Source organism: Seriola aureovittata, chromosome 18 (assembly GCF_021018895.1).
Source record: "Seriola aureovittata isolate HTS-2021-v1 ecotype China chromosome 18, ASM2101889v1, whole genome shotgun sequence".
Lineage (NCBI taxonomy): Eukaryota > Metazoa > Chordata > Actinopteri > Carangiformes > Carangidae > Seriola > Seriola aureovittata.
The window spans coordinates 8,501,853-8,518,648 of NC_079381.1; positions in this window are offsets into that span (position 1 = coordinate 8,501,853).

A 16,796-nucleotide genomic window follows, 5' to 3' on the forward strand; every position below is an offset into this window, starting at 1 on the left:
TGACTTTCACCAAAGAACTTTCTTAACGAAAATTGTCACAAGTGATTCTTGCCTTAAGTGATAGCTAAACTTGTACAGCAACAAACTGAAATGAAATGTCTATTTGTAGGTGTTAAACTTGAACAGAGCATATGATTCACATCATGTTCATACTTACTAAACGAGTCCGGATTGTTTGTCCCCCGTGTGAAAGAATCTTCATTCATTATGTTTCTCTCACACTTTCCCTTTAGTTTATATGTCTGTATATTCACTTAGGAAGGAGAACAGGCATTGTGGGTCAGTGGTTAGCACTGTTGCCTCACAGCAAGAAGGTTCTGTGCCTTTCTGTGTGAAGACGGTATGTTCTCCTCATGCCTGTGCGGGTTTCCTCGAGGTACTGATCCTCCCACAGTCCAAAGACATGCAGGTTAACTGGTGACTCTAAATTGTCCGTAAGTGTGAATATGAGCATGAATGATTGTTTGTCTGTGATAGACTGCCGACCTGTCCAGAGTGTACCCTGCCCTCGCCCAATGTGAGCTGGGACTGCCTCCCCCCATGACCATAAAAGGATAAGCGGTAAGACTAATGAATGAATAATTCACAATTTAACTGAGTTATGTCTTGAAAGAAGAGTACTCAAACTCACCTCAGGCAGTACCCCACCCCCCCACCCCCCCACCCCCTCCCCCCTTTCAACTCTCCCACACCTCCCCTATGGGGCCTCACGATTTGAAAACCTCTGAACTAATGGATACAATTGAATGCAGTGAGTCCTATACTATCATGTGATCATGGTTTTTATAATAATTTTATAACAGTTCTGAGTTCTGTATTTAATTGTGACAAAACCTTTATAACACACTGTGGATCTCCTTTCCAGAATAGCTTTTAGTTCAGAACCATGGATAGTTCCACCAGAATGAGCTATCAATCACAGAGATGTGGAACTGGATTGTCTCTGAAATACATTTTCATCATGTGATGGCAGGAAAGTCATTCTGACTTTCTCTGTACACAGCCACTGACAAAAAAATTGTTCAAGGACTTTTTTTTTCTGTCTCTGTCTTTCCCTCTTTAAAACAGAAATTTTGTTATCCCTTGGTGACAGGGACTAGTTGAGCGATATCATCTGCCAGGGGACGATCTGTCAAAGCCAGGACAGAAAGCTGGCAGAGGAGAACCGCAGGACAATCCCAGATACCAGAGAAGCACACAGCCAAAATGAAGTGAGGGATGGGGGGGCAGATGGGCAAACCAGATAGAAAGCAAAAGTGAAGGCAAGGTTTGTGGGGTGGTTGTATGACAGGGAAAGAGGATGGGAGGGCAATGAAGTGAGAGGTCATATTAGAGATAAAGAATAAAACAGCCAGAGGTCAGGAAAATGAGGATTTTCAACTGCTGTTACTCTTTAGTAGTGATTGTCTGCCTATTCAGAGTGTGATACAATAATTATTTTTCACTTTTCCTGCATAAGAGCTGCACTGAACACTAAAATCAGTAAAAACAGATTGAAGATACGATTTGCAGCTAAATAGCACTGCTAGGAAAACAACCTTTAGGAGTTGTGCATTTTTAAATCAAAATCCAAGAAGCTACTTGACATTTCAAACTACATTTCCTTTGCATTTCCCACCATTGGATTTATTGATTTATGCATAAAATAAGGTCTGTGAGTTAACATGTAACCTCAGGCTTAGTTTTACCAAAGTACAGCTGTCAATTGCATCATACATCTGTATATTAGCTTTGAATTAGTGATTGTGGTTCAGAACTTGTATTATTCAGGGGTTCATACTATTGTGTCCAATACAGTTGTTGTGAAAGTGCTGAGTTTATAGTGAAGCATCTGAAAGATCTTTAGTGTCTCCCACAGAAAAACAGTCAGCAGTCTTAAACAGTTACTATCAACTCAAAACCCGTTTTGGACAGCGATTGATCTTTACAGGAGCCGCTCTGGTTGGGGACAGCTGGAACATAAAAATAGATTGTAGCCTATATTCATATACTGCAGTCTGACAGAATTGTTGTAGCTTGTTTATGCCATAATCGAGGCACACTGTGTGCCAACTTCCTGTTGTAACACCTGAAACCAACTACTAAATAATCCACAATCTATCGCTTGTTTATTTATTTTACAGACCCTCAGGGGAGGTTGGATTAAACTTTCTTGTATAGCCATATTCCTTGAGTTTTGGTTGATGTTTTGTAGCTGCTCTCAGGTCCCTACATGACACAAAGTGTATTTTCTTGGGGTTTTTCTGGGTGAATCTAAATTTATTCCCTTTGTGTGAAATGATCTAAAACCTTGATTCCACCATTTTCAGCTGAGTTATTGTCTTGTCTTTGGAAAGTTCAACCTTGATTTGTCTTTGAAGAACCTGCAGTTAATGCTCTTTGGAGGGAGGAACTGCACATAACAGGCCAAGACACACACACACACACACACACACACACGCTCCAAAATTTACAGCCCCTGACCACACCTGTGGTAAATGATCCAGCAAATGGAATACTGCTCAATCCCCACGTTAATACACGCTCATGCGCACACACATTTCCAATGCAAATATTATAAAGAAAGGACAAACTGCTTTACTAAATGCACACAGAAATGTGAAATCACTGCGACAGCAATGACTCCCAAAGAACAAGCTACACAGTCTTATACACTCAAACACACACAAATGATTTCTCGCACACACACAGAGATACTCTTAAAAGCTTGAAATCCATCCACACATAACAGTCGAGACAGCTGGAAAGTCATCAGATTCTGAGAAACTATTTCATGGTCTGTTTATTCAAAAATTTAATTTTCTCACCGTCTCTCTTTTGCCCCCCCCCCCCCCCCCCCACACACACACACACACACACACACATATATACACTGAACATGGACAGACATACGTAGATGCAGCATACAGAAACAGCTCTATATGTGCAATTTGATACGGGAAAAATTGGATTGGGAAAAATGTCTGCAGAGTTTACATACATCTCAATACATTATTTATCTACATGTTTACACTGTATAAGGAGTGTCATGAACCTTCTAACTTCCTGTCACGGTGATTTCAATAGGTGTAGCCAGTGTTTAAAATTCACCACCTTGTGACCTTTTTTAAGACTTTGTGATTAATTCAGATTTTCAATTAAACAAATGAAATAATGACATGTAGTTTTATATTTTGGGGGTAACATGTTGTCGACTTTTTGGGGGGATTTTTACTAAACCAGCCGGAGACAATTTGTTAAGTTTCAAAATCAAGTTTTGATCACCATCAGAAACAATCACATATGATCATGAAACAATACAATATCTATCTACATAGATATAGGATATTGCTGTCAGCTGTGTTGCTGCTCTGTGTGAGCCTGTACAGCAGTGCTTTCAGCTAAATCTAGCTAAATCTAGCTGAAAGCACTGCAAACATATTCACAATGATAATGGTAACATGCTGTTGTTTAGCAGGTAGCGTTCACCATGCTCACCATCTTAGTTTAGTATGTTAGCATGTTGACATTTGTAGCACCAAACACAAACTACAGCTGAAGCTGATGGGGATGACATTAGTTTTACAGGTACTTTGGTCATGAACCGCAATATTGGACAAATAAAAATGTTAACTCGATCAGGGCACCAAATGAATAGTCAGGAGATCACCAAAGTTATTACAATGAATCCTGAGGGGGACATGGATGTCTGTACCAAATGTAATGGCAATCCAGGTATTGCATTGTAAAACCACAAATGTCCATCTGCTCGTGCAGCAAGAGGGAGAGCGAGGGCATCACTAAATTCATTAAGACTCATCCTCTGGGCACCATGAAGGTAGAAAATCACATGGCAATGCATCCAATAATTACTGAGATATTGCAGACTGAACCAAAGTGGTGGACAACCATCCCTAGAGTCACTTTGCTGGCATAGCTGATAAAAAAGCAGAGACATAAGCAAGGTGGTTTCTGGGACATGACTGGATAAAATACAATAATTTTGTGCATCCAGTAAATCCTCCTGAGAAAGAAATCAAGACATAAACCTACAAGAAAAGTTTTTTTTCCACTTGGGGGTAGCAGAAACAAGCTGTAAACACAACACTGACATATTATCACATTATGAAGTTGATATGGCAGCTGTGTTATTACTGTACACAGCAAACAGATGCAGAGCAACATTAGCATTAATTTGGGGTAACTAGATGCAATTTTTGAACATTACAATGAATCTACTCTTTTTTATATATATTCAATTTGCATGACCGTAACAGCTACTGGTGTCTATTTGTTTGACACTGTTTATTTATGGATGTGTGTAATGTTATGAGAAGTACACTGGCTTTTGCCAACCCTGTGAACAAAAAACTAAAGCCTACTAAAGGTGAACTTCAGTTCTGTCTGTTTGTCTGTTCCACTGACTCAAACAAACACATTTTTGATCTCATGTAAGGTTTGCATATACATCAAAAACTGGTCTCCACTTAACAAATAGCAAATTCACACAGTGAATAAGTGAGATCAAAAATATTCTCATGAGAGACGCATGTGGAGCAAACATCAATACAGCAGAAAGCAACAAACTCATTTTGTGTTCCTGGAACAAGGAAATTGAAGCCCTCAGCATAGAAGAGTCCACAAAACTTGTTAGTGAAAGATCTGTATGGATTCATCAAGGGAACCAGAGAAGAGTGAAACATCTACTGAGGAACGAGCCAGCAAGCCATGCCAAAGGCCCTGAGCTGGTCAACCCCCGGAGTACTAGGAATCTCCAAGACGTGTCTGAACTGAACTCCTGGCTGCAGCTCAATTTTCCTCCAATCCAGAGTGGACCATTAAAACAGCACACCAAGGAGGGACAGGAGAGAGGCAATAAACAGACTCAACCTCAGAAGAAATCAGCAGAGACATGAAAGACAAACAAATAGCAGTCTGAGGTCAGACTCAACACTGGTATGGACTGCAGAGCTGGAGCGAAATCAAATCATGGGCGAGAAGGAGGAGAAGATATTTGTGCTTGAAGAACAGCGTGCCTTGAGCCAAGAGATAGACCAGGTTAAACATCAAATAACTGAGGAAAAAGGGGAGAGGGGATTCGTTGCTGAGGCGCTATCCAAATCGTTGAAGATGGAAAAGGATGCTGGCCAAAATATACAAGAGCTAGAGGAAGCTCTCACAGCTGAAACAGAGAGGAAAGAAGAGGCCGAGACACGCCTAGCCAGACAGGTTGAGGAAACCTGCAAATTCAAAATTGCACTGACCCGAAAACAACCTGGAAAAGCATATCACACAGTATATGCACATGGGAAAAAAGAAGGGAATGACTAAACTGAGAACAACCAAAATAGAACCAGGAACGACCAAACCGGGCGTAGTTGGTGTCGTTTCAAAAGCCCCGAAACAGGTTCCCCTTAAAATGTTGCTCCCCCAGCTGCTTTCTAAACAGAGCAGTTACACCGACACACACACGCACACACTCTCCAATTATAGTAGTAGGATGTCATTCCAATATTCACTCTCCTTTTAGCTCTGGTCTGGTCTCTATAAGTTCCTGAGGTAAATGGCTCTTTAACAGCTACGGTAAATGCTCCACTCAGGTCACCGGCTAATTGCTAACATGTCTGTCTGCCATTTGGTGCTGGGCAGGTAGCGTACAGCGAGTTTATCAGAGCTCTTTCATTGAAAACACCATCTGGAATAGACGATGATGGGAGCGGTGAACCAAAACACAAAACTGTTATGGGCCAGGAAACCATAACAATGAAAGACGTTGAAGCTCTCCATATCTGAGGCTTAGCAGAGTCATGTATTAATTCTCTGTGGGGTTGTCATTACATGTAGTCATTGAATCTATTGTTAATATAAAAGTGGGCCTACTAATTAGAACAGCTTTTATTTTGTTTGATGTTACAGCTCATATGTCATTTTGTTTTATCGAAACATTAAAATCTGGGTTCTTTGAAATTACATGTTACATGCACATGCAAGCACACACACACACACACACTTGTACCTCTAGTGTGGACTGATTGACATAAGCCATCATCACAGCAGCTACGCGGCCCAATCACAACACTGAACCTAATTCTAACTTTGACTCTTAAACCAGATCTCTACCTGAGTTTTTGGAAAACTGAGAACTGGATAAAATGTCCTCACTTTACAAAAATAGTGAGAAGTCACATATTGGTCCTCACAAGTGCAGTCACACGTTCACACACACCATAACAAGGTTTCAGCCCATGCATATCAGTCACTGAAAACAACATCCGAGAGAAGCCTGAAAATGCAGAGCTTTCTAACAGAGACTGACGCACTGAGCATTTATATGGTGTGTGTGTGTGTGTGTGTGTTTGTTTGTTTGTGTTTGTGTGCATAGAGTGAACAGCCAGAAGCCCCACTCCATTATCCCCAGTCAGTTTGTAACAAGCTTTGAGACCCCGTACAACCGAGCAGCTGTCACTTACTGTCATCTACCAAACAAGCACTCAAACACACCAAATACTGTGCACAAAGTACACACCCACACACTGTCACTTTAAAAACACACACACACCATTTAACGTTGCGAAACACAACCATACACCTTGTTATGAACACATACACCCTTTCTGCAGACACTCTGCATACACAGTCTTTGTCCCACACACACACACACACACACACACACACACACACGCACACACACACACATTTCTGCAGTCATCTAAGTTGATGGGCTCATCAATTTTTTTAATCTGCATTGTTCTTAGGACAGCAATTACCGTCTTGCCCTCTTGTCACATTGCCCAATAAGAATTGGTCACACAGGGTGAATAGCTTGTTATTGCAGTAATTATATTCAGTGGTTATACTTCTCTTCTCCACTCTTCTGCACTCCCTCTCTGTGTTTTTTTTTCTTTCTTTCTCCTCACACTGCTTCGTTCTTGTACTTTTTCTTGTTTTTTACAATCTCTCGTTTTCCCATGTCTGCTTATTATAAGCAACTCTGGGCTTGTTTTCCAATGGTTAATGGCTGCATAGTAGCTTGAAAACAGAACCACCACTTGTGTAATATAAACATTAAGTGTCTTTGTCTAAGGGACTGTACACAAATTATAAGAGGTCAGAAAAAGGTGTTATGTATTGTGTTTATAGGCTTTTTTAAGAAGAAAGAGTTGGGACGTTTTACTTTATCTATAAAATTTTAATTTCAACATTCCCTTGCAAGATTAAAACAAGGAGAAGATAAAAATAGATATCAAATACTTGCAGATGAGGCTTCTATTGTGCACAGTGGGTCATAAAGGTGTGCTTTGCCACACACAAAGGAAAACAATCCTGCTAAAATGTCATCATAATCAAGTTATTTCTTTCTTTTGTATCACAACGAAAAGTTAAGATAAGTTAAATGTTTTATGTTGATCTATATTATAGGTCCTTATATTTGCCATTAATTTAGATATTCCACTTCTTATTTGTTCACTGGTGGCTGGTGTAAAAAATATTATTCAATAAAAAAATATTTAAGATTAAGTAAGGTTTCACTGCCCTATATTCTTTATGCTTTGCCTTTTTTGCTCTTAATGGTGGCAGGAGATGTTACCCAGTACTATATTTTGCGATAGGCAGAAGGTGTCTCCGTTTATTTTTGCTTGGTCAAGGGTAGGGTCCCAATAAGATATTAATAATGCTGGGTCAGAGAAAGATGGTTCTATCAGGAGCAAATGTAGATATGTAAATATATATTGCTTACAACAATAATACATAAAGTCAATCATGTATTGTATTTCAAATTATATCATGTAATCCCCTTTAATTATGGGTTTTCAGGATCAAACAGTAATTTCTGATTTAGGGGATTACAAGGAGAATCAGGTTTATGTATCAATGCTAATTGCAAGCTAGAGCTAACTTGGGTAACTTCTAGCTACAGTACTATAAATTAGATAACTTTTATAAATGTACTTGTTACTTATATTTTTATGTATTTGTTAATGCCATTAGTACGGTCGAAACAGTAGCTGTTATAGCCTGAAGAAACACTTAAATTGACAAGAGCAGATAAATAGAATGATGTGATCTGATTACTTCCACAAATTCTGTTCTAAACAGTAAATTAATCGTTTAAATGTGTTGCTTCTTCTGTGTGTCATTGCCTCGCTGTACCCGATGCACCTTTCTACAGTCTGGCAGAGATTGTTGTTTTGCCAGAGTTAGTGATTGATTAACCTGGACAGCAGGCCGGTAGCATTTCGGCTCCGAGCCTAACTAACAGCTGCTGTGGAGCTGCTGTGAAGGTGGTTTGGGACTGTCAGCTTAATGTCTGCAATCTATACCAGAGACAGAGGGAGGTTATAAACTCAACAACTACTTCTGTCATCTGGAAAAAATATGCACCTCTCATTCACAAGTACACAGTGTTGTGTCAAGACTGTGAGTGTGTGAAAAGTATTTCCTTCTTGCATACCTTGAAGTCAGTGTCTCTAGCCACCCTGAGGCAGTGTGTCATGAGGAGGGGCATCACAGAACATCTGCTGTATCATGTTCACGCAGGTTGCAAAACAAGAGTTTCCTTGCGCAGCAGACTGGGCCGACATGTGATGCAGAAGTAAATTAGAATAGCTTTGTGAAATTGAAGGGACCCTGAGAAGGCCAGCTTCTTTCTGCTAACGTGTGCAACTCCCACACTTTTACACAATATGGAGAATGACTGTGATTAACAATGCAGATTTTTGAAGAAGCTGCTCTAGATGTTTATACTTTTGTTTATACGCAATATATACTCGTCAGTAATACTGACATAAATTTAAGATAGCAAAATTTTTGCTCTGTGCAGAAACTACAAACTTCATACTCAAAAATATGGTTGGAGTATCATTGGCCTTAAGGAATAATAACAATATGAATGAAATGTAGAACAAGTGGTTCTGTAGTCTGGCTGCTGGTATGTCTGGGAAAAGCCATGTTTATTAGATTTTTATTCCATCATGATGGATGAACTGTCAAATAAACCAAAAATAAAAAACCTAAACCTAAATAAAAAGTTAGTCAAAGAAGTGGGTAGTAATTAGTTACTTAATTACTTACTGATCCTGTGACAACACTGCATTTAGTCTGGCAGCTGGTGAAATAGAAAAAAGAGGTAACATCTGGTGATTCAGAAAAATTATTTATAGTGACGTTATCAAAAGCTGCGTATGCTGTTTAAAGGCTGCGTGTAATTAGTCTACTCAGGTCAGTTTTAAATTGAAATGTAAACTCTTGCCACATTTTCAAACCAGTGAAAGCAGATTAACATGAACTTTGCCTTTAAGGTGTAGAAACAAAAACCAGCTATCTCTCAAATCCTTCACAAGGTGATTACTTCTTGTTACACTTAATGACATCTGTCTTCTTGACTTTAACCAGCCAAACAAGTTAACCTCTCCTGTTATTATTGCTGAGATGTTCAGTCAAACTGAAGAGGTGAAATGAAATTTTAACTTTAACTGCCCACTCTATCAGAGATGTCACAGATGGCGGGTTTGCGATTGAATTTTATTGTCAAAAAGAAAGATCAGACCCTTGGATGCAGTACACAAAGAGAGATTTAGAGAGCTACTGTGTATCAGAGCTGTGGACAGGCAGTATTTCTCCATTTTATGCTCTGTGTAATGTATTGGCATTACACTGTGACAGAGAATTACCAAGAAGATTGGAAAGTGTGTCTCTGACCTGTGGACATCTTCCACTGCAGAGCCATCTTGTTATTGTAAATGCCCAATATAATACCAGCAAATGCAAACTGAAGGTTTATAGCAAAGCTCATTATATGAAGCAAAACTCATTATATGAAGGTGTTTTGAAACCTAACTTTGACATTTTTTGTCATTTGCATGATATTCTGGATTTTTCATTTTTGGAGCAATTTTTTGGAGCCATCACAGATTTTTTAAAATAATTTCTTAAAACCTACTGAAGTAATGCATTAAGGAAATTTTCTGTTTGTTTACTGCTTTTTTTCTGGCTTGCTCACTGAAAACAGTTATTGTGTCAGTCAGGACAGTCAGTAATGTGCGGTGCCACAGAGACACCAACATCAGAAACATTGTAAAATAAGCATTGCTTTATGAAACCAACAGAGTAATTTGTTTAAATGACAATTCTGCTACGAAGGAGTAATACTACCAGCTGTTACTTGTCATATTTTCTATGATTCTAGTCAGTATTTCTTGTGTTACTTAATAATAAAAAATTGCATTTGTACAAAAACATTAACTGTATTTACTGCACTGACAGATGGTTAAATGTGTTTTCCTGTGTTACTTCTAAAATAAGGCAGATTTGGAAGTAAATGAAGATCCATTTTCCCAACCTGAGCCTTGACAAATGTAACATAACTCAAACCCCCTGAATGCTGAAATTTCTCAGTTTTCCTCACCTCATACTCAGTCAGGTCGTCCTTGTGAACCGTCTGTGGCATGGCCGGTTCCCTGTCGGCTTTCTGGCTGACAGATTGGTAGCGACCTGATGGTGTCTGGATGGCTGTGCAGGTGGCTGCTAACTGTCTGTTGGCTGGCTGTCTGAATAGCCATCAGCTGCTGGCTGGCTGTGTTGCTGGTTACCTACAGCTGCCAGGCTGTGGGATGTAGACTGGCTGCTGGTACACTGATTGGCTTGTTCTCACCTCCAGGGACCGAGTGGCTGGGTGAAATGAAATCAAAGCCTGTGACCCTGAAAAACCGACAGAAGTTTTGATTGTCAGTTTCGTGAGGCATCTTGTGACCACATCTTTTAGCAGGCGACCTTATGTGAACATATGAGCACAGGAAATTGTGCATTTTTCATTGTTTCAAATTAGAGGTAAATTGTAGTATTTTTTTTTAAACCTGGACCTTTCTATTCTGGCTAATGTGACATGCTAACTTCACACTCACCCTGGGGCAAGCAGCACAAGTGTCCCACAGTTTTTCCAAATAAACTTCAGTTTTCCAAAATTCATTTTATGATTTGCTATTGCAGCTGAAGATGTTGCGCTTTTAATTCCCGACACTACATTTTGCAATATTATTACCACTGACTTTCTTTTTCAGATATCCCACTTTGAATGGACCAAACAAACCAAGCTAGCAGTAATGGCCCCGGGTTAAATGAAAAGCTTCTTTTTCCATTAGCAGGCTACACTGTTATCAAACATAAAACTGAATTAATGACAAGTTAATGACAAAAGTAAACATCTCACTAGAATGAGATGAACTAATTCCATTACCATGATTTCAAACATATATGCTCCCAACTGTTTTTCCTCTTTTTTAGACTGACAAGGTTGTTCAATAATTCGTAAGATTTTAATTCTATCAGACACTGGTTTTGATTTACAACTAGCAATTTTCAACAAAATCCATTTCTTGCATTGGCACTCTGAAACTGCCTCTCTGTGGGGTAGTTTTCATTGCTACCACCAGAATCTGCCAAGGGACAAATAGGAGGCACTTCATGCATGTAATGGATGTAATGGCACAGGTGTAAAAAGTAATAAAACAAAGGCTGAGTTCCATTCATTATCAGGGTCCTGGTGCTGTGCAGGGATGTCGGTATTGCTATCACTGTCACATTGTCATGGATTCATAGTACACTAGAATAGAACAGAGTCATCACTGATGTTAATAGAAACACCTGTGCTTTCGTACTATGACAAGTCAAATGTCTGCTGTGAAAAAGGCCATAGTTTGTCTGGTTAACAGATACAATTACAATTTTTTTTTTTTGCCTGTTTATTTTAACATTTCTGATGGCCTCTCATAGCTTTTTTGCTGCCTCTAGTGTTCAATACATGTAGTGTAGTTGGAATTAAGTCATATTAGATCATGCCAATGTGCATTCCGAAAGGCTATGTATCCAAAACAACTTATTTAGGCATAATAGAATGTGATTGACTGAAAGGGCAAGTGCTATCTAAAGGCTCACGTCATGGAAGAATATCACAGTGGTACATAACGTCAACAGAAAAATGTCAACAGATGTTATTTAACCATGTGAGGTAGAGTTAACTAGCAAGGTAACCCTAGCTTCTGTCTTCTGTAGCAGTCAACCTAGCAGTTAGGTTGCTAGCAGGAGAAAACATAAAATGGTGCATATATCAAAATATGAGTTGAATTTCTGTCAAGAAATCCCATGAAAAAGTCACCATGAATACTGTGACAGTTTTATGCCTTACTATACTATGACTTTTTTAGGGGGCAGCACAGTGATGCAGTAGTTAGAAATGTCACCTCACAGTGAGAAGGTTCTGGGTTTGAACCCCAGGCCTGGGGCCTTTCTCTGTGGAGTTTGCATGTTCTCCCTTCGCCTGCATGGGTTCTCTCTGGGTATTCCAGCTTCCTCCCACAGTTCAAAGACAGGCACATTAGGTTAATTGGCTACTCTAATGCCTTACTGTACAATTATTTTTTATGCATTATTATACTATCACTTTTTTATGACTTACTATACTATGATGTTTTTATGCCTTACTATACTATGACTTTTTATGCCTTAATATGGTATGACTTTTTTAATGCTTAAATATGGTATGAGTTTTTATACCTTACTATACTAACTTTTAACGGTGGTGCATGGCAGTTTTTTGTGATTTACTATACTATTACATTTTTATTATTTAATATACAATGAAGTTGTTATAGCTTAATATACTATGAGACTTTTTATGACTTACTATATGGTGACTTTTTATTTCTGCAGGCGGAAACACGCTTCTATCACACCGGAGAACATCCAGGGAATGGACATTGAGATTGTGGACTCTTACAAATACCTGGGTGTTCACCTGAACAATAAACTGGACTGGAGCAGGATGTATCTGCTATGGAGACTCAGGTCTTTTGGAGTGCAGGGGACACTCCTCACAACCTTTTATGACTCTGTGGTGGCATCAACCATCTAATAAGTTGTGGATTGATGGGGCAGCAGCATCTCCACTGCTGACAGGAAGAGACTGAACAGACTGATCAGGAAGGCCAGCTCTGCATTGGGATGCCACCTCAACCCAGTGGAGGTAGTGGGTAATGGGGAGGTGATGGCTGGATGATGGCTAAGCTATCATCCCTGTTGGAAAACATCTCCCACCCCATGCGGAACACTGAAAACTCTGAGCAGATCCTTCAGTGACAGGCTGGTGGACCTGCGGTATGTGAAGATACCGAAGGTCTTCCCTTCCTGCTGCTTTCACACTGTACAACAAACATTACAAACAGTAGACCATACATACACAAGCCAAAGACTGACAAATCAGCATGTGCAATAATTTAATTCACCAGATGTGCAATATCGCTTATCTGCTGCTATTGTCTTGTGTTTTCTTATATTTGTCGTGTAATTGTACATATTATATAATTTGTCTTTCATTAATACTTGGTACTGGTATTTCACATTTTTTTCTTTCTTGTGCTGTCACTTTGCTGCAGTAATACTGTAAATTTCCCCACTGTGGGACTAATAAGGGAATATCCTATCTTTCTTGCCTGACTATACTGTGACTTTTTTTATGCCTTACTATACTATGACATTTTTATGCAGTACTATACTATGATGTTTTATGCCTTATTACACTATGAATTTTGTATGCCTTATTATACTATGATGCTTTGAAGCCTTATTATACCATGACTTTTTTATGCCCTACTATACTATGACTTTTTTATGCCTTATAATACTATGATGTTTTTCTTCTTTACTATACTATGGATTTTTTATGCCTTACTATACTATGACTTTTTTAATGCTTAAATATGGTATGACTTTTATTCAACAAGTGCAGTAATTTGAATCACCAGCTGTGGAATATCACTTATGTGTTGCTATTGTATTGTGTTTTCTTATATTTATTGTTAAATGTATATTATTTGTCTTTTTTTAGTACATTGTACTGACATTTCACAGTTTTTTCTTTCTTATGGTGACACGTTGTTGCTGTAATACTGCAAATTTCCCCACGGTGGGACAAATAAAGGAATATCATATCTTATCTTTTTTGCCTTACTATGGTGTGACTTTTTTAACCTTTACTATACTGTGACTTTTTATTCCTGACTATACTATGATGTTTTGATGCCTAAATATACTATAATGTTTTTATGACTTACTATACTATGGTGGTTTTAATGACACACTGTAATGAGACGTTTTCATGATTTACTACAATATTGCTTTCTGTGCCTGATTATACTATGACTTTTTATGCCATAATATACTGTAACTTTTTATACCTTACTAAATATGTCGTTTCTTATGAATTTTTTAGTATGACTTTTTATGCCTTACTATACTATGAGGTTTTTATGACTTTTTATGTCGTACTATACGATGATGTTTTTTATGATTTTCATGCCTTACTATAGATAAGGTTTTTATTTATTTTATTTTTTCCCCATTTCCTGTCTCTCTCCACTGTACTGTCCAATAAAGGCATAAAAAGCCAAAGGAATATATATACTACAATATATTTTTGACATTTTATGCCATACTGGACTATGACGTTTTTTGGCATTTTTATGCCTTATTATACTATGTCGTTTCATTCCTTACCATACTATGACGTTTTTAGGACCATTTATGCCTTGATATACTATGATGTATTTTTGACATTTTATGCCATACTATTCTATGAAGTTTTTTGACATTTTAATGCCTTATTATACTATGTCGTTTCATTCCTTACCATTCTATGACGTTTTTATGACCATTTATGCCTTAATATACTAGTAGTTTTATGCCATACAGGACTATGACATTTTTTGGCATTTTCATGCCTTATTATACTATGTCGTTTAATTCCTCACCATACTATTACGTTTTTATGACCATTTATGCCTTAATATACTATGATGTATTTTTGACATTTTATGCCATACTATTCTATGACGTTTTTTGACATTTTAATGCCTTATTATACTATGTCGTTTCATTCCTTACCATTCTATGACGTTTTTATGACCATTTATGCCTTAATATAGTAGTAGTTTTATGCCATACAGGACTATGACATTTTTTGGCATTTTCATGCCTTATTATACTATGTCGTTTAATTCCTCACCATACTATGACGTTTTTATGACCATTTATGCCTTAATATACTATGATGTATTTTTGACATTTTATGCCATACTATACTATGACGTTTTTTGACATTTTAATACCATACTGGACTATGACGTTTTTTGGCATTTTTATGCCTTATTATACTATGTCGTTAGTTTCCTTACCACACTATTACGTTTTTTGACCATTTATGCCTTGATATACTACCATATAGCGGCGACGTGTGGCGTAGTGATCTAAGCAGGTGCCACATATGTAAAGGCTATAGTCCTTGCTGCAGTCGGCCCCGGTTCGAATCCCGCATCAGACGGCCTTTGCTGCATGTCATTACCCCTCTCTCTGACTCCCCATTTCCTGTCTCTCTCCACTATACTGACCAATAAAGTCATAAAAAAATATACACTTCAATATATTTTTGAAATTTTATGCCATACAATACTATGACGTTTTTTGACAGTTTTATGCCATACTGGACTGTGACTTGTTTGGCATTTTTATGCCTTATTATACTATGTCGTTTCATTCCTTACCATACTATGACGTTTTTATGACCATTTATGCCTTAATATACTATGTTGTATTTTTGACATTTTATGCCATACTATACTATGACGTTTTTTGACAGTTTTATGCCATACTGGACTATGACGTATTTGGCATTTTTATGCCTTATTATACTATGTCGTTTCATTCCTTACCATACTATGATGTTTTTATGACCATTTATGCCTTAATATACTATCATGTATTTTTGACATTTTATGCCATACTATACTATGACGTTTTTTGACCATTTATGCCTTGATATACTACCATATAGCGGCGACGTGTGGCGTAGTGATCTAAGCAGGTGCCACATATGTAAAGGCTATAGTCCTTGCTGCAGTCGGCCCCGGTTCGAATCCCGCATCAGACGGCCTTTGCTGCATGTCATTACCCCTCTCTCTGACTCCCCATTTCCTGTCTCTCTCCACTATACTGACCAATAAAGTCATAAAAAAATATACACTTCAATATATTTTTGAAATTTTATGCCATACAATACTATGACGTTTTTTGACAGTTTTATGCCATACTGGACTGTGACTTGTTTGGCATTTTAATGCCTTATTATTCTATGTCGTTTCATTCCTTACCATACTATGACGTTTTTATGACCATTTATGCCTTAATATACTATGTTGTATTTTTGACATTTTATGCCATAATATACTATGACGTTTTTTGACAGTTTTATGCCATACTGGACTATGACGTATTTGGCATTTTTATGCTTTATTATACTATGTCGTTTCATTCCTTACCATACTATGATGTTTTTATGACCATTTATGCCTTAATATACTATCATGTATTTTTGACATTTTATGCCATACTATACTATGACGTTTTTTGACAGTTTTATGTCATGATGGACTATGACGTTTTTTGGCATTTTTATGCCTTATTATACTATGTCGTTTCATTCCTTACCATACTATGATGTTTTTATGACCATTTATGCCTTAATATACTATCATGTATTTTTGACATTTTATGCCATACTATACTATGACGTTTTTTGACAGTTTTATGCCATACTGGACTATGACGTATTTGGAATTTTTATGCCTTATTATACTATGTCGTTTCATTCCTTACCATACTATGACGTTTTTATGACCATTTATGCCTTAATATACTATGATGTATTTTTGACATTTTATGCCATACTATACTATGACGTTTTTTGACAGTTTTATGCCATACTGGACTAT